Source organism: Neovison vison, chromosome 9 (assembly GCF_020171115.1).
Source record: "Neovison vison isolate M4711 chromosome 9, ASM_NN_V1, whole genome shotgun sequence".
In the NCBI taxonomy this organism is placed as follows: domain Eukaryota; kingdom Metazoa; phylum Chordata; class Mammalia; order Carnivora; family Mustelidae; genus Neogale; species Neogale vison.
Genome location: NC_058099.1, coordinates 53,204,826 through 53,224,790, shown reverse-complemented (window position 1 = coordinate 53,224,790; position 19,965 = coordinate 53,204,826).

Below are 19,965 nucleotides of genomic sequence, written 5' to 3'. Positions count from 1 at the left end.
GTACCTCAGTATGTGACTATATTTAGAGACAGAGTCTTTAAAGAGGTAATTAAATTAAAATAAGGTCATTAGGGTGGCCCTTGATCCAATATCATTCGTGTCCTTCTAAAAAGAAAAAATTAGAACACAGGTGGGTAACTGAGGAAACACCATGTAAAGACACGGGGAGAAGAAATCAGTTCCACATACCAAGGAGAGGGACCTCATGAGGAAACAGCCCTATTAAAACCTTGATCTTGGACTCCTAGACTCGAGAATTGTGAAAAAATAAATTTGTACTGTTTAAACCACCAAGTCTATAGTTCATCGTTATGACAGCCACAGCAAATTCATACATATGGTACACAACGTATGAAGAGTGTGAAAGTCTTGGTTAGCTACGTAGTAGAGTCCAATGGCCACTCAACTCCTGCTCCTTTTCTATACTGAAAAGTTACCTCCAGTGATCTCTTAATCACCAATCAATACCTCCAGCAGTGGCTATTTTTAATTGTTACAGAATTCTAATGGCTTAAGGCACCAACCTTTCTCCAATACTGGAGCAAAGTTGTTTTAATAAAATGCTACGGTGCTTCATGCCAACCTACTGTGTGAAAGCAGTGGATCTTCATGGAGGCCACAGTCAGGGAGGAGATCAAAGTTACCGAGCTGTGGCAGATGGGGAGGAGGAGCCTGTTTTTTTTTTTTCTTAGAGATTTTATTTGAGAGAGAGAGAGAGAGAACATGATCAGTTAAAGGGGCAGAGGAAAGAGGGAGAAGCAGACTTCCTGGGGAGCAGGGAGCCTGATGCGGGGCTCGATCCCAGGACCTCAAGACCATGACCTGAGTTGAAGGCAGAGCCTGAACCGACTGAGCCACCCAGGTGTCCTAGAGTCTGATTTTCTTAAGATGAGGCAATTATTGAAAGAAAAGGTGAAGGAAGTAAGGAGAGTGACAGGAGAGGAAAGGAAGAGAAAATGCCCTTGCATCTGGAATTTGCAAAGAGCCACGGGTACCTGGACCGCAACAGGATGGGTTCACCACACCACAACCACGTTCTGCACATTACACAGCAATGACTTTGTGCTACAAAAGGTTATACTGCATTTTCAGAAATTAGGCTGAGATTTATCCCATACTTGGTAGAAATTAGTCCTTCAAGTGCCTTCCCATCTTTGTGTGCTTTTTTAAAATTTTTGTTACTTTGATAAATGGATTTTAATGGGCATGCCAGTGGCCCTCCCCAAATCCAAGCCCCAAACAGAAAAGTGGCCACACCGGTGAGTCCTGAGGACACAGAGACCTTAGATTTGAATGCTGGTCCTGCCGCCTACCAGTGACATCATCTTGGCCAAGTATAGTTCTCTTAGTCTCAGCTGTCTTAACAGTGAAAAGGGCCTGAAACACCAGCCTGGAGTCATGCTGTGAGAATCGAATGCACAGATACGTGTGTAGACATCTAGAACACAGTGAGAACTCAGCAAATGTTGGCTCTGACCACTGCTACTTCCACTGGTGTCACTATGACTCTTATTCCTACTACTTGTCAAACATCTTCTTTTCTCCTTTCCCACCATATTCCTCCCCTTGACCAACTAGCCTACATCCTCACAACCTTGTGTTCCCGAAGAGGACCACTTGATTTTGATAGCCTCCAGTTCAATGAAACAGCTGTCCCAAAGGCTGCCAGGGACCCACCATTAGATACGTCAACTTGAACTTTTCTCCAACAATCCTCTCTGAACTTGACAGTACACAATGGTGCCCTCCACCCACTGTCCGCATAACTGCTTCTGTACCAGGTTCTAGACCTCTGTATACTCCTGGTTCTCTTTCCACCTAACCACTGCCTTCTTCTCTTTTATTTGTTCTTCTTTCTCTTTCTTTCTTTCTTTCTTTCTTTTTTTTTTATCTTCTCTGGGTCATGCTGCACTGCCAAAAATATGGCATTTCTTAAAATTTTCACCTCAGCTAGCTTCTTACTATGTATCCACTCTCACTAACACTTCAAGACATATGTGTTCCCAGACCATAGCCCAACCCCGTCCCGTAGCCTCCTCTGACAGGGTCACAGGGACCTGCTGCATCCTCCCCATCTCTACACCCCTGTCCACGTATGCCCCCTGCCTGGAATGTCTTTGCTTCCAACCTGATTAAAACCTTTAAGTATTAAGGTCTTGTGAAATGCTTCCTTCAAGATGTCCAAAGACATGATCATTCCATTTGGCAAAATTTCCTTTCTGCTGTAGCAGAAGAATCACGTTTTATTTAAACCTATCATGGGGCATTTATCACATCCTACCTGATGGTGTAGGTAATTATCTATGTGTTTTGAAGGCAGGAGGATGAACTGTTACTGCATGTGATAGACATTCAACACACATTTGATAAATGGGTTTTAATGGGCAGGCCAGTGGCCCTCCCCAAATCCAAGCCCAAAACAGAAAAGCAGCCACACCGGTGTAGCCCTAAGGACGGTGGTAAATGAAATCAGCAAATACAGTCAAACTGTGCCTTCATACACTGATGTCATTGAACTCTTTTCATTTAAACTTGAACATATCTGTGAGTCTGGGCTATAGAGATGTTGTGTCTAGTTTCCTCTCTAAAAACAAAATAAAAAGAGGTTAGGGGCACCCTTCCTCTTAAGAGAAACATCTTCAGGGTGCCCATAGCTCCATGTTTGGCTTCCTCTGGTTAAATAATTTCCCAAATTCCTCTGTAAAGTTACAGAAGACAAGCTCATCCAATTCACAAACAACACAAATCCAAAAAAGTCAACTGTTATCAGAGAGGACACAATCAAGATCCACGCTCTCAACAATCGGAGGCTAGAATAATAGACTGAAGCCAGTAAGTTCACTTTCCACAGCTCAAATGTAAAACTGCTTTCCCAGAAACCTATTGCATGTGAACGGGAAAGTGTAGACCTGCTTGGACAGTAATTTATGAAAGAAATAGTCTGTCTTCGAATGATTCAAAAGAAGAGAGACTTTACTCTCTGGGTTCAGGGAGCAGAGAGATAGATAAATCTTTTTTAAAGATTTATTTGAGAGAGAGAGAGAGAGAGAGAGAGAGAGAGAGCATGAGCAGGAGGGGCCGGGGAAGAGAGAGAATCTCCAGCAGACTCTGCGCTGAGCACAGAGCCCAACACAGGGTTCTGTCTCATGACCCTGAGATCACGACCCAAGCCGAAACCAGGAGTCAGAACTTCTACCCACTGTGCCACCCAGGTTCCCTGCACCCTACTTTCAGACAGAACTCTCCTTCCGAGTTGTCCAATAGTGGCAAGGGCTTCGATAAAGACAGAGGAAGGGATTCTTGTCTCAGAGAGGGAGTGTGGATTCGGTGCTTTCTGGGGTCCCCTTTAACTGTGAGACAGAATTTCCCTGCAGGATTGTCCTCTACCTCTCTCCCCAGCCTCTTCTCACAGAACTCTCCTCCATCTCCTGGCAAGCTAGTCACACAGTTCTTCCCTTCTTAAACTCACTGCACTGTCCACTCCAAGTCTTAATATGCTTTATCCATGCTGTTCCATCTGCCGTGAATGCCCTTCCCCAACTTCTACGAAACTCCCACTTGCCTGGCTAAACTCTGTCCATCCTTCAGGTCTTGGTCTCAGTTCTATCTGCTTGTATAGAATCCTGGGATACCCTCACCGCATGTGGCATTTCATTGTTTCTTTGCAGTCATTTGATTAAAAGTCAACTTTTGGGGGCACTTGAGTGGTTTAGTGGGTTAAAGCTTCTGCCTTCCACTCAGGTCATAATCTCAGGGTCCTGGGTTCAAGGCCTGCATCAGACTCTCTGCTCAGCAGGGAACCAACTTCCGCCTCTCTCTCTGCCTGCCTCTCTGCCCACTTGCGATCTCTACCTGTCAAATAAATAAATAAAATCTTAAAAAAAAAAAAAAAAAGTCAACCTTTTTACCCTAGTCTGTAAGCTTCTCGAAGATATGTTCTTCGATTGAGTGAGCATGATTGTTCTGCTCACTCAAGTCCCTCCTCTCCTGGTCATCTTCTCTGGCCCAGAGAAACTTAGTAAATATTAGCTGAGTGACTGGCTTATCACAGTGCAAACACCAGAGCTATAAGAAAACACTGCTGGAAGAGAAATACCAAGGCCGGGGGCAGGGGGGAGTGCGGGGTGAGCAGCACATGTCTGAATGGCTATGTCTTGTCCTTTTCTCTTCAGTGAATAAGCTCACAAGCTGCCCGTGGTACAATCCCTGAGTTTCAAATTCTTAAACATTTGCCCCAGAAGTGGGACCCCTGGCCACAATGGAGCAAAATCCTCCCTGCCAAAAACCTAAAATGATGTCTTTATATATGAAACGGCTATAAAAGTTTTCCATTCTGGAGGGTCAGGAAGAAGTGAGGGCAGACTGATTTTCACACTGCCCTTGCTTTCTCTGTACTAATCCCTCGGATGGTCCAGGAGCTCATGGGTCTGTTCCAGCTGGGAGAAGGAATCAAGTGGGACCAAAGCCAGGGAAGTGGTGGGGTAACATCTATTCTTCCCCATCCGTGAAGTCTGGAAGAAAGCTTGATTTCTCATTTCTGTTTTCACCTATGGACTGAGCAGCTTGCCACAGGCACGGTTCTTTCCAGCCTTCACACCTGTGTTAGTAGAAATACTCATTGATCCTTGTCATTCATCATGGATCATGCTAGGTGCTTTCCAAATGTCCTTTCGCCCCATGAACGTCCGGTAAGTGTCCGTACCCTCACTTGACGCAGAGGAAACTAAGTAACTGGGCCAGCATTAACGAACCAAAGAATATTGTAGCCAAGGACTGGAACCCAGCTGAAATTTATTTAAAGTCTTTTTTTTTTTCCCTATTACACCACTTCAACTTAATATTTGAGCTCTCCTATTAATACTTCCTTTTGGTTTCGAAACAATCACTAATGCTTACTGGATGAAACCGAATTATCCCACCATGTTATAACAAAGAGGAAGATTTGCATAAAACAGCATTAGTGTACTGCTATCGTGTGTTGTTGTGTTGGCCTTTCCCAGGAGGGGAATCGCTTTAATGGGAAAAACAAATCTGGGCTACGAAAGGGATTGGACAGGAAACACCCAGCAACTTTGAAACATGTGGATGAATTCTCATCTGGGAATGTCAGTCCTTTCTGAAATTCTCCTAACTTCACGGGGGATTTGGCTGATCATTGACAAAATGAAGAATTTGTGTGCTAATAGGAAATGGAAACCCTGGGATGAAAATGGCATGGCGTTGAGGACGACTTCACAAGATATGAAGTCATTTTTTGTGGGAAGAATTTAGGGAGCATTTGTAAGTCCTGAGCAGCTGGTAACGCTTGACAGAAGGCAGAGGTAGGATCCTAGGGACTTGGAAAACTACAGGAAGGACGTGGAGCTCAGTGGGTCCTGGAGTGTTATCTGTTCCGGTCTCTAGAGAAGTCAGATATGAAAGTTTCAATGATAAAATTGAGAGTGAAGAGTAACATATAATCTAAGAAGCCTTTGCATAATGCACAAAAGAAGTATTTTTGACATGGTATCAGCAACCCCATAAATAGGGAGGGATAAGAGTGAAACCAAAGACTATTTTGTTATCTCCTTTAACCCTACCAACAAGAGGCCAAGAACTTTTGGTCAAAAATATCCTAACTTTGCAGTATCCCTGTAGCTGTCCTCCAGTGAGTAGTTCTTCCCACCAAACATAGTATCTGCAGGCAGCCAGAAGAGCCCAGATCACAGCTATATTTTCTTATCTTGATGGCCAAGTTTTAGAACCCTTGAAATGCAGCAGTCGGCAGTCACAGCAGTAAGAGAAACTGTAGTACAAACAAAATGCGGATTTCATTAGGGAATTGGTTTTTTTTTCTTTCCCAGACCCTCAAAGGTCTCTGTTGGAGCCTCTCACCTAGTATCACAAAAGCTATTAAATCACTTGAATGAAAGGGTCAGGGGCCAGAGCTGCCCAGCCCGGTCCAGACCACCCAGCACTCCACAGGGGGAGCAACACCAGATTCAGACAAGATAAGAAGCGGCTGTCCTAGGTAACCTGGCCCAGGGAAACAGCCTTTCCAGAGAGTTACAGGAGCCCATTGTGGGGGATGACTGTGTGCTCTGCAAAGGCAGAATTTGTCTAACTCACTCTACCGGCAGTCTTGGTCTCTGACGAGAGAAAGAAGAGTTAAAAGATATTTTTGAAAAATCGTAAGAAAAGCAGGAAGCCAAATCTTTGGGCCTGTTTTCAAAGCAAATGCTAAAAAGCTCCTATTCCCCCTCGTCTGTGTTTAGAAGACTGAACCGTGTCCGCCAATGTCAGAGTATCATAGCTGGAAAGATACTCAAATTCACTTAAGTTAACTCTTTTGTTTTATTGATGGAGGAGGTGAAGTTTAGGGAGATTAGCTGACTCATCCAAGACTGGATAGCAAGTTTATTTCAAGACTTGAAACACCATGAGGGCAAGGGCTCTGTCCACACTATACATGCTGATCTTTCCACAGTCCTTGGAAAGTAGCACCGGACCAGGCATGTAGCAGGCACCTGCAAACTCACCTTGGAGTGAGGTTGGGGGTGGGGGGGAGGAAGGGAAACTGATGACCACATCCTATTTTCTTTTTCCTATAAATATACAATGGCATAAAACGTCATTGGGGATGGGGATGGAGGCTGAGTCCTTACCTTCATATGTTGTCAAACGAGGACCTCAGCATACTAGAGGAATCCCTTTCTCCCAATCTCTGTGGGATGGCCTAATCTAAACTCAGTTTCTAGGAATTAGACTGCTCCTGAAGTGTCCCAAGAAATAATCCAGCTCAGTTCAGCCCCACTCAGTCTAGCCCATCCCCAGAAGCAGAATATTCCTGGGAGGCTGATAAAGAATTGAGAACAGCCCTGGGTGGAAAGATTCTAAGACGAGCATTGCTTGGTCGTGTGCTAGGTCAAGTCAGACCACACATCCCATCACATGGAGGAGGGAACATGGCGTGTGAGCACCTTTGGTTCTGCCCAAGTCCCTTCCTCACTTGTGGAAATGGAAAGGCATGGATGGAAAGAAGAGCAAAGAAACAGTGATGAGGTTGGTGGGAAAGCTGGTCGAAAGCCCTGCTTTATCAACCAAGCATGCAAAGCCATGTTACATATAACTTTTATGCTCAACATCACCTGAAATTCAAGTTGATCATTTAGATATGAGATTTAATATTAACCAGCCACAGGACAAGCATTTAATTGCCCAGGACAACATAGAGCTGTGCTTATCCAAAAGGAATCTCGCCTGCTTCAGAATCACCCCGATAAACTCTCAGGTCCTCCCCAGGCCTAAAGTGGGAGGGTGTGGCCTAGGCACCTGCCTTTCAGCAAGCTCCCAAGTGGTTCCTAGGACACCAAGTTCTGAGAATCCGCGAGAGAGCGAGAAAGAGCAAAGTTGTCGACATTTTCCTAGAATCATACTAAAGGCACTTTTATCAAGTATAAGCGGGGGGCGGGGGGGAGCAAATCTTCAAGCTTTAATGAGAGCCAGGGATGGTTATTGTCAGTTTTCCGGAGCAGAAACCTGGGGAACATTTAGATCACTAGGTCTGGGCTGCAAAGCAGCCGTGAAGAGGTTAATCTCTCCAGCAAGATTCCCAGGCCATAAACTCCAACCAGCCCCCGGAAATGCTCTTTTTAAGCTTTGTAATTCACACCAGGCAACAAGACTGAGCACAAGAGTCCAAAAAAAAAAAGGCAGAAAGGAAAATTAAATGCCTTGAAAATTACTTCTGTGATCCACATGAAAACTAAAAGAAACTCTTCACTACAGCACCAAATCTGGGTAATAAGAAAGAACTTAAAACATCAGTTTAAACTGAAGTTTAAACTTCAGAACAAAATGATTTCTTTGCCTCTCCAACACTCCCTCTCATCCCCATAAAAATAGAAACCATGCTTTTAAAAAAATATATATCTCCAAATAGAACTAAACCAAAGTCAGGTATCCAAAACTCAATCTCGGGCAAACTTCCCTCTCTCTGAATACCGTGAGAATAGCACCCGTCGTGTTAGTTTTTTCATTTCCCTTGGCCATTTCTTGTAGCTAAGAAACCTTCTGATCCGGGGTGGCGGCAAGGGTGGGTTACAAAATTTAAAATGGTGATTTCACTGGTGAGTGCCATGGGGACGGGTCCAGAAACCTTATAATCTGTGGTCCATACTAAAGAGACTCCCGTGGTGGGCATATGGGTTTTTAACAGGGCAAACTGCCACCTTCCTGAGTTGACATGAGAACTAAACTTTGGCAAGCGGACTCGGCACACTTCTTGCGAGGAGACAGGAAGCGAACGCTACCACGCAAACCACCTCTGGAGCTTTCTGCTAACAGAACATTCGCAGTCAAGATGAGACGAAGGACGTAAAGCAGATACTTACAGGTAGTGGTTTTCCTTTCCAAGCTAAAAAGCTAGAAACCCGGGGCCCAGGGCAGGCGGGAAGGCGGGGGCGAGTCACTGACCCAGTAATCTCTGGTTTAAAGGGCTGGGAGAGGAAGGGGGAAGGAACTAGATCCCAGGAAAGGAAAGAGAGCTGAAATTCCAGTCTTTCAGGTCAGCGGAGTGTTCGCTTTCTTTGTACTAGAAATCCCTTCACCCACCCAGCCGGGCAAGGCCGACCCGAAGTTCCCATACTCACTCCGCCGTCCTTGCTGGTCCTCTCCGAGGCGGCGGCGGCAGCGGCTGCAGCTGCGGCTGCGGAAACTTCCCGACGGCCAAGCCTCAGGACTCCCCCTGCGGAGGGCATGATAAAGGGTGCGTGCGGAGCTGGCGGGAGCCCGACCTCCCTGGCGCAGAGCCAGCGCTCCCCAGTCCCTTCTGCTGGCTGGCCCCGCAGGGACCCTACTGAGCTTTTGTTAAAAAGGTCCCTTGCTCGTCTTCCTGGCGGCTCCCCAGCCGCCCCTTCCACTATGAGTTCTGTACTAACTGCTCTGCCACGGCTGAGCCCAAGCTGCCTCTCCCGCCCGCGGCACAGGGGCACACGCGCACACGCGCTCGCACACACGCGGACACACGGACGCACACGGCATATACACAGTCGCCCAAACACACCGCGCACCGGCGCCCGCAGGCCACCCACACACGGACCCAGGCTCATGGGCGTGCACACATTCACGCAGCCCCCCACGCGTGTGTGCGCACACTCACATGCCACACACATAGTACACACCCGTGCACTAACACCCACCCACAGTCGTCCTCTCACAGACACACACCCGCCGTAAGCACACGCACAAGCTTTTTTCACGGACCTTCAAACTCTTCAAACACTCCCCCCCACCCCCAAACCTCTTTCCTTCAAACACATTCCTCCCCGGAAAGGTTTTTATTCAAATTCAGGCAAGATGCATCGGCGGGCACTCCAGGAAAGGGGGAGGCAGGGGAACTGGCCCCTTTTAACTCTTGTCACAGCCTTTAAAGAAAAAGAGGAGCTTCTGTTTGTAAGTCCCTCCTTCGGGGTTCAACCTACAGGGCTTTCCACGTTTTGGACTTCTTTTTAAAAAGTCACAAACGTTCCAGTCATCTCATCTCATTGACACAGGGTGTGTGACCCCGTCGACTGAGACACATCACAGGTCAAGAAACAGCCCTGCAGAAATTCATTTCATTAAACTTGCCAGGGTTCAGTGGGCAGGTAGAAGTCTTGCTCCCTAACAACTGCGTAATGAAATGTCTTCTTGTGTTTCATCTCCACCAGAAAAAAAAAAAAAAAAAGTAATAACGTGCCATCTGTCCCAACTTTTAAATTGACCATAAATAGAGAAGTCCAAGTATTATCTCACTTTGGGGGAAATGTTTCTGTTGAGACATGTCTGGTTGTTCTAAACTTCAGCAAAAAGAACAAGGCGCTGTAAACCCAGTCCCCCCTAGATTGTGGTTCCCTGTCACAAAGTGACAAGCCATATCCCCTTCCTTGAAAACAATGAGAAGAAAGAAGGAAAGTGAAAAGAAAGGGGAAAAAATTGTATGAGGGAGGGAGGAAGGGAGGAAAAGAGAGATGAAGGGAGGGAAGGAAGGAAGAAGGAAGGAAGGAAAGAGAAGAACAATTATTTTACTTTACAATATGCTTTATGGATACCTTAGGAAGGAGGGATATATATATATGCACTTACTCAATGTCACCAGAACTTCAAAATCTTCAAGAATCTCTCAACTCAGGATGCCTGGGTGGCTTAGTCAGTTAAGCATCTGCCTTCAGCTCAAGCTATGATCCCAGTGTCCTGGGATCGAGTCCTGCGCTGGGCTCCGTGTTCAGCAGGGACCTGCTTCTCCCTCTGCCTGCTGCTCCCCCTGCTTGTGCTCTCTCTCTGACAAATGAATAAATAAAATCTTTTAAAAAACAAAAACAAAAAGCTCCCCCTACTTGTGTTCTCTTTCTCTCTGACAAATGAGTAAATAAAATCTTAAAAAAAAAAATGAATATCTTGTTTCACCCCATTTGCTCCGATAATAAATGGATGAAACTTCTTGAAGAAACACAAGGTTCTCCATAAGTAAACAAACTTTGCTCACTAAACCATCATTAGGAAACAAAATATAGTGACAATGTATGATTCGAGTACTAATCTCAAAAGGGCAAGAGATAAAGCCTTACTAATAACAGTTAGGAAACACAGTGTGATAGATGATTTTGCTCTCAGACTGAACTTAAAAATTTACCAGCTTGTGGATATCTTAACTGCAAAGAAATGATTATAGATACTATTAGTTGAGATCCGAAATCCATTTGATAAAGGAATGACAATAGGCAGTTGCGTCAATATGCTTCTGACAACATCTGGGCTAAATAAAGTTTATGGATTAGTGGAGAAACAGAAATAAACGTTTTACATCACTTCTGTGGGGGAAAAAAATACCTTCAGCATTCTAAACAAAAAATAACAAACAACTTAGATTGAGACATATTTCAGAATGTCTGCAGGAGATGTAATTTTCTTTAATGTAATTGGTATACATATGATGCTTGGCCTAATGTTTTGCTGAACATATTCTAGAATAGACAGATTGAGTCAGGCTCGCCAAAACATCTTGAAATCCAGAGTACCGGCTTATACAAAGAAGTCCCTCTCTCTCTTAAATCTCCCACAAATGGATAGGGGCCATTAAAATTACACAATTATCAACTTCAATAAAATACCTCTTGAAAAGCTGAAATGCAAAGCCAAATATTTTAAAAGAACAAGCAAGAGAACAACAAAGAATCCCTCCCTGAAAAGCATGTGCTATTGTGCAGGAACAAAATGCATTTCAAAGAAATCATTCTATTTCTAACCTCAGGGTTGGAGTGATGTGAAAAACATAAAATGTTTTGGAGATTAGCATTCTCTTTTGGACTGTAACATGTATAATTTTTGCTGACCTGTTAGAGAATGTAGCAGTCTGAGAAGCACAGCCACCAACCTCACCAACAACTCCCATGAGTGGGTTAGGAGTGTGCCTATTAAACATTGCTAAGGGCACCAGCACATTGCCCTGTGAAAATTGTTTTCCCCTGAGTCTACAAAACCTGATGACTACAGGGAGCAATGCTGCAACAAAGAGTAGAAGGGTCATACTCTAAATAGGTCAACTTAAAACAAAACAAAAAAGTAAGTAAAATAAAAGCAAAATCAAATACCCTGTACAACAGAAAAGAACAGAAACTCCAAGAATGTTGGAGGCAGAGGCTTGCTGAGCTCAGGGTCTGGAATTGACAGGGGGGATAGGGAATGAAACAACTCCCCAGCTTCCACTCCACCCCCCTCACACTTCCCCTATCATCCCTCCTCCCCCACCCCCACTGCCACAGCAAGGCAGGAAGAGGAGTGGTGTGCTCTGCTCAAAATCAGAAGAGTGTAGACAGATACCACTCTTAAACATAAGTGCAAAATCCTAACTAACATATTTACAAATCTAATCTATTTGGAAAGATACTATGACAATATGGTTGATTTCAGGATGGCAAGGATGGTTCAAAATGAATACATCTAGCAGTTTCATATTCTTTTTATTAAAGATTTTATTTATTTATTTGACAGACAGATAGAGAAAGAGCACAGGTAGGCAGTGCAGCAGACAGAGTGAGGGGAGAAGCAGGCTCTCTGTTGAGCAGGGAGCCTGATGCAGAACTCAAACCCAGGACCCTGAGATCATGACCTGACCTGAGCCAAGGCAGCCGTTTAACCCGCTGAGCCACCCAGGTGCCCCGTAGGTTTTTTGATTTGTTTTGTTTTGTTTCAGTTTCGTATTTTAAAGGAGAAAAGAAGCCAAACGATTGTCTTAATAAATGCAGACGAACACTACTCAGTAAAATTCAATACTCATTCACTAAGAACAACAACAAAAACTATTATTAGGCAACTAGGAATAGAACGGAAGTCTTTTTACATGATCAGAGACATCAATCAGAAATCTTACATTTAATGGTAAAATTTTAGCAACCACTAAAGAAGGAACAGGACAAAATTGCCTGCTACATTTCCCACAATTCAACATTGGATAGGAGATCCTAGCCTAGGCATGAGGATTGGAAAGGAAGAAAATAACCTTATTATTCGTAAAAGATATGAGTCTCTCTATAAAATATCTTTTAAATATCTTCTCAGCGGGAAGGAACAGACTTTCCCAAACACACACTAAGTAATACACCTGTTAACAATGGGATCCTCCCGGTACTTTATGTTAAGGAGCCAGTGGTCCAGCTGGAGATCTGAAAGAAGATTTGGGAGCTTTCATTTTATGATGGCTGATACTCATATCATGTGCTTCACTGAGTCTGTTATTTTTTTTTAAGATTTTATTTATGTATTTGAGAGAGAGGGAGAGAGAATGAGTGGGAGGAGGGGCAGAGGGAGAAGCATACTCCCTATAGAGCACAGAGCCCAACAAAGGACTCAATCTGGAGACCTTGGGATTACGACCTGAGCCAAATGCAGATGCTTACACTACTGAGCCACCCAAGTGCCCTTCACTGAATCTATTAGAGTAAATGTTTCCCATCCTCCATCTCAAAGCTATTGCTTATGGAAATGGAAACGTCAAACTAAAAATCCTACTTATCACATTATCATGTCCACATTTGTCCACTAAATTCCAGCAGGAAAGCAGAATAAACGGACTCATTCCATTCCACTGTGCCCTCACAATTGAAAATTAAATAGGCAATGCATTTTTCTGTAATTAACTTGAACACAGCTTCAAATGCTAGTATTAAAGTAATCAGACATTAGGATTTCTGTACACACATTGAAAACGTGAAAAAATCATCAGGAATCCTTTTTATGTCCATCTTTTATAGGACAAGACAAAATGCACCAAAGACAACATAAAGAACTTAATTTTACGATGTTTTGCATTTCAACTGTCTGAAATTTGGGAGTGATTTTGTCTTTCAAAGCTTATCACCAGGACCAATTTTATCTTCCCAAGCATAACATAAGGAGTAAGGAGTTTTCACCAATTGACTCTGGAAAAATATCTTAACTCCAGCTGCCTCAAAAGATTATGAATTTTATATCATAAAGAATCAAAATAATAATAGCTGTTACATTTTTAAAAAGAGATCATGGCAACTTAGGCCAAGTCAGAATACTGTACTCTGAAAGTAATAACAAACCCACAGGCAAAAGATACTTTACACATTTTAGAAGTAAATGGCACAAATCTACTAACAAAACCCCAAACTTGTTTAGAAATATGAGGCTGAAGGCATGCACTTGTACTTGTCTTGCAGGAATCGGAATGAGCTGATCTGTTCAATTCTCTGCAACAAGGGTACTCAACCTAGTATAAGGTAGGTTCTGCACAGACCATGGGAGCACCACGTGCCTGCACTCAGAAATCTTACAATACCACCGGAGGAGATAAGAACATATAGAGAAATACCTGTAAATTGAGATGTGATTAAGGATAGCTAATATCTATTGAACATATACCCCTTTGTGAACATGTTCACCATACCTATTTATTAACTCATCTAGTGCTGATAACTCTTTTTTTATTTAAGACTTTATTTATTTGACAGTGAAATAGAGAGCACAAGTAAGCAGAGCCGCAGGCAGAGGGAGAGAAAGAAGCAGGCTCCCCAGTGAGCTGGAATCCCGATGCAGGGCCCTATCCCAGGACCCTGGAATCATGACCTGAGCCGAAGGCAGCCACTGAACCCACTGAGCCACCCAGGCACCCCAGTCCTGACAGCTCTAATAACTTGAGTGGATCTCAGGGCTCAAGCCATACCACCAGTTGTCTCTCTTTCCACTGACAAGCTCTGCTTTGTTTCACTTGGTCTAGTAACCTTATTTTCTCCTAGTAAGTACAAGCTTTTCCTTCTTCTTTTTAAAATTTTTATTTATTTGGGTTTTTTTAACTGAAGTAGAGTTGGCGTATAATATTATATTAGCTTCAAGTGTGTGAAACAGCAATTTAACGTGTGTAGATATATTATGAAATGCTCACCATGATCAGTGTTCTTGTATAGGCTTTTTCAAGGGATGGAAGACACCCAGCAGCCCAGACCTATGTTCCTATGGCTTGCAATTCAAAAAGAAGAATGTAATCTTCCATATCAGTTTTAGCAGAAAAACCTGAGGATGACTGAGGAAGAAGTAGGAGTTTTAGATAGTTGACAACTTAGCATCCTAAGTTGAAAACTTAGCAGCCTATTTAGTTTTGTTGTGGACCTAAAACTGCTCTAAAAAATAAACTTGAACATATTTTTTTTAAATTCAAAAACTAAAAACAAAGCAAAAAAACAATGGTAACTCTGGTCATGATCCCCAGAGAATCTTTCAAGGAGGAAAGATAGTCTTTAAGAATTTCACATGGAGGGCTGCCTGGGTGGCTCAGTGGGTTAAGCCTCTGCCTTCAACTCAGGTCATGATCTCAGGGTCCTGAGATAGAGACCCACATTGGGCTGTCTGCTCGGCAGGGAGCCTGCTTCCCCCTCTCTCTGCCTGCTGCTCTGCCTACTTGTGATCTCTCTCTCTCTCTCTCTCTGTCAAATAAATAAATAAAATCTTAAAAAAAAAAAAAAAGAATTCCACATGGAGAAACTGAGACCCTTATGTACTGTTGGTGGGATCAGAAAGTGGTGCAACCACTGAAGAAAACAACCTGAAGTTTCCTTAAAAAAAAAAAAAAATTAAATATAGAATTAACATACGATCCAATAGTACTCATGAAAGAAATTGAGGAAGACACAAAAAAGTAGAAAAATGTTCCATGCTCATGGATTGGAAGAACAAACATTGTGAAAATGTCTGTGCTATCTAGAGCAATCTACACATTTAATGCAATTCCTAACAAAATACCATCAAATTTTTTAAAGAGATGGAACAAATAATAGCCAGAGGAGTGTTGAAAAAGAAAGCCAAAATTGGTAGCATCACAATTCCAGACTTCAAGCTCCATTACAATGCTGTCATCATCAAGACAGTATGGTACTGGCACAAAAACAGACACATAGATCAATGGAACAGAAAAGAGAGCCCAGAAATAGACCCTCAACTCTATGGTCAACTAATCTTCGACAAAGCAGGAAAGAATGTCCAATGGAAAAAAGACAGTCTCTTCAACAAATGGTGTTGGGAAAATTTGACAGCCACATGCTGGAAAATGAAACTGGACCATTTCCTTATACCACACACAAAAATAGACACAAAATGGATGAAAGACCTTAATGTGAGAAAGGAATCTATCAAAATTCTTGAGGAGAACACAGGTAGCAACCTCTTTAACCTCAGCCACAGCAACTTCGCCAAAGGTAAGGGAAGCAAGGGCAAAAATGAACTTTTGGGACTTTATCAAGATCAAAAGCTTTTGCACAGCAAAGGAAACAGTTAACAAAACCAAAAGACAACTGACAGAATGGTAGAAGATATTTGCAAACTTCATATCAGATAAAGGGCTAGTATCCAAAATCTATAAAGAACTGATCAAACTCAACACCCAAAGAACAAGTAATCCAATCAAGAAATGGACAGAGGACATGAACAGACATTTCTGCAAAGAAGACATCCAGATGGCCAACAGACACATGAGAAAGTGCTCCACATCACTCAGCATCAGGGAAATACAAATCAAAACCACAATGAGATATCACCTCACACCAGTCAGAATGGCTAAAAATCAACAAGTCAGGAAATGACAGATGCTGGCGAGGATGCGGAGAAAGGGGAACCCTCCTACACTGTTGGTGGGAATGCAAGCTGGTGCAACCACTCTGGAAAACAGCATGGAGGTTCCTCAAAATGTTGAAAATAGAGCTACCCTATGACCCAGCAATCACACTACTGGATATTTACCCTAAAGATACAAATGTAGGGATCCGAGGGGTCATGTACACCTGAATGTTTATACAAGCAATGTCCACAATAGCAAACTATGGAAAGAACCTAGATGTCCATCAACAGACGAATGGATGAAGAAGATGTGGTATATATATACGATGGAATCCTATGCAGCCATCAAAAGAAATGAAATCTTGCCTTTTGCAACAACGTGGATGGAACTAGAGGGTATTACGCTGAGTGAAATAAGTCAATCAGAGGAAGACAAATATCATATGATCTCCCTGATATGAGGAATTTGAGAGGCAGAGTGGGGGCCTTGGGGGCTAGGAAAAGAAAAAATGAAACAAGATGGGATCGGGAGAAAGACAAAGCGTAAGAGACTCTTAATCTCACAAAACAAACTGAGGGTTGCTGGTGAGATGGGACTTATGGAGAGGGTGATTGGGTTATGGACATTGGGGAGGGAAAGGTAAGTGATATGGTGAGTGCTATGAATTGTGTAAGCCTGATGATTCATAGACCTGTACCCCTGGGGCAAATAATACATTGTATGTTAATGAAAATAACTAATTAAAAAATATGATCCAGGAATCCCACCTCAAGGTATATAACCAAAAGAATTGAAAGCAGAGTCTTAAAAATATACCTGCACACATATATTTCATATCACAGTTGACAGAAGGTAGAAACAAACTGCTCATCAACAGATGAATGGATAAATAAAATGTGGTATATATATATATATACAATGGAATAATATTATTCAGCCTTAAAAAGGAAGGGAATCCTGCCACATATGAAAATATAAATAGAAATTGAGGACATGATGCTAAGTGAAATAAGCCAGACACAAAAAGACAAATACTATATGATTCTACTTGTATGAGGTTATCTAAAATAGATTCATAAAAGGAGAAAGTAGTATGGTGGTTGCCAGGAACTGGGGGAAGGGGGAAAAAGAAGAATTGCTATTTAATGGGTAAAGTAATTCACACACGTAAGATGAAAAAGTTCTGGAGATCCATTTCACAACAGTGTGAATATACTTAACACTGCTGAACTATATTACTCAACAATGGTCAAGTTGGTTTTTTTAAAAAAAGAGTAACAAGGGGCGCCTGGGTGGCTCAGTGGATTAAAGCCTCTGCCTTCTGCTCAGGTCATGATCTCAGGGTCCTGGGATCGAGCCCCACATTGAGCTCTTTGCTTGGCAGGAAGCCTGCTTCCTCCTCTCTCTGCCTGCCTTTCTGCCTACTTGTGATCTCTCTCTCTGTCAAATAAATAAATAAAATCTTAAAAAAAAAAAAAAAGAATAACAGTATTTGTGGGTTGTTTTTTTTTTTAAATCCACTGGTGTTTATTTATTATTATTTTTTTTTAAATTCTTACCCACAAGCCTAAAATCACTAAGGATTTAGCATAATTTGAAGACTGGTTAATCAAGCGAGGAACATTCTTTGTTATTGCTTAGGGGAAAAAACCTCATGTCTTTACTGACAAGTACAATTACAGGTTCCCAACCTGCTTACAATCAACCCACTCAACCAAATCTGTTTGAGATGGGGGAAAGTATGTATAATAAAAAGTTGTTTTTCCTAAAGTTTCCTTTGTTCAGAATTTCAGACTACCTCTTCTGAATCTTAGGACTAATAGCCCTTATTTAAAGTTCTTCTAAAATCAATTTTTTAAAAATTGGAAACATTTCCCCATGTCTAAGAACATGTTGGGGGTCTTCCCTCAAATAAGACCAACACACTCCTCAAAATGTACGTAATGTGGTAACTTGATAGCCTGTACTATTTAAGAGAAATTATGATATTCAAGTGCACAGAATAAACTTGACTTCAAATAAGAGATAAAAAATTACAACTTAGCCTTTCTGGAGTCTACCGATGCTTTCTCTAGTTCCTTAGCTATGAGCACTTGCCCCTATCCATGTCCTTTCACCTTCTAAACTCGTGACAAAATTTGCCATACTACGTGGGAATGAAGTAAGAAGATGCAATGTCAAAAAGCCATTCCAGCATCTCCGACACAAATGACATACATCAAGGCCTGTTCACAAGAAGCTACAAGTTTTTAGTTATGTCCTCTCCTCAGTTGAATCCCCGCACCATACAGTCCTGTGGTTTGTAGAGCATGCTTAATAGACAATGTTTTTGATATTGTCTATTTTTAAGACCAATAATTCAAAGGAATTATATAAATTATTTAACTTCAATTATACAAAACTTACCACTGTATCCTGCCCTGGCAAGCACATAAGAAATGGCATTGATGGGGGCACCTGGGTGGCTCAGTGGGTTAAGCCTCTGCCTTCAGCTCAGGTCACAATCCCAGGGTCCTGGGATCGAGCCCTGCATTGGGCTCCCTGCTCTGCGGGAAGCCTGCTTCTCCCTCTCCCACTCTCCCTGCTGTGTTCCCTCTCTTCCTGTGTCTTTCTCTGTCAAAAAAAAAAAAATAATAATAATAATAATAATAAAATCTTTAAAAAAAAAAAAAAAAAAGAAATGGCATTGATGACAATGATCAACTTAGGTATGTGCTCCGAGACAGTATCACAGAAGGGTCTGCACCCTCTCTCCTGGCACTAATAAAAATGTAGTTAGGAAACCAACAGATTCTGGGAGCCATCTTGGAGTCCACTGCAGACATAATGGAGATGAGACAGATAAGCAGAAAGCAGAGATGTAGTTACAAGATAGGATCTGAGTGGGAGGATCACTTTGTGCTACCCTTTCTTACTTTTTCTCTCTAGCATGAGGTCAGTTCATACATTCATCTAACACTAAGTACTCACCACATGCTGGGCACCATCTCAGTGTTGGAAGTGTAACGAAGAATATATGTTAAGAATTCTGAAGAGTCTTGGATTTTATCCTCCATGAAAGCTAACAAGTTAGCCTGCTACAATTTCATGGATGCTGGTGGAAGACAGAAGACTCATGGGTCTGTGGCAAAGGATAGTCTATTACTTACAACAATAGCTATCACCCATGTATGAACATTTGCACCCGCAAGACAGTGTAAAGAGAGTCATATGAGACTTGCATCTGCAGTGATGTACACTACAAAAGAGGAATCTCGAGTTTAGGGAACCTGAATATTTTGTTATGGGCGGCAAGCCTTCCTACCATTTGTTCTGGAGGAAGACAGTATCTTTATTTTACCGGACAATAAACAAATCTTCCCTCTGCTCTAGAGGGAGACACTGCTCTAGAGGGAGACACTTTCTGCCTTGAAAGGCCATTTGCTCCAACAACCTTGAAAGGGGAGTACAAAAATAAAGGCAGTCAGTACCTCTGTTCATGAGACATGCAGAAACACAAGACACTCATGGAGGATTATCTCCCCAAAGTACAGTCCCTGCTCTCAAGAAGCTTTGAATCTAAAAGAGGGACAACATAAAATTATAATAATAATGATAATTGAAGAAGGCAGGTAAAATGATAGTATGTACAGAAGCTTCTACAGGAGAATCTAGGATGTACTCTGAACCAAGATGTGGCAGAAGAACATTCAGAGAAGCCTTCTGAGAGGACATAAATGCCGGGGCTGACTCTCAAATGAGGAAAAGGACAGGGCAGATAGAGAAAGAGGTAGAGATCATTTTAACAAGAGCGCTCTGCAAGACCAAGGGCATGGAGATGAGAGCACTGTGCTACAAGGAGAAAAGTAAAAGAAGCTGGACATCGGGGCAGCTTA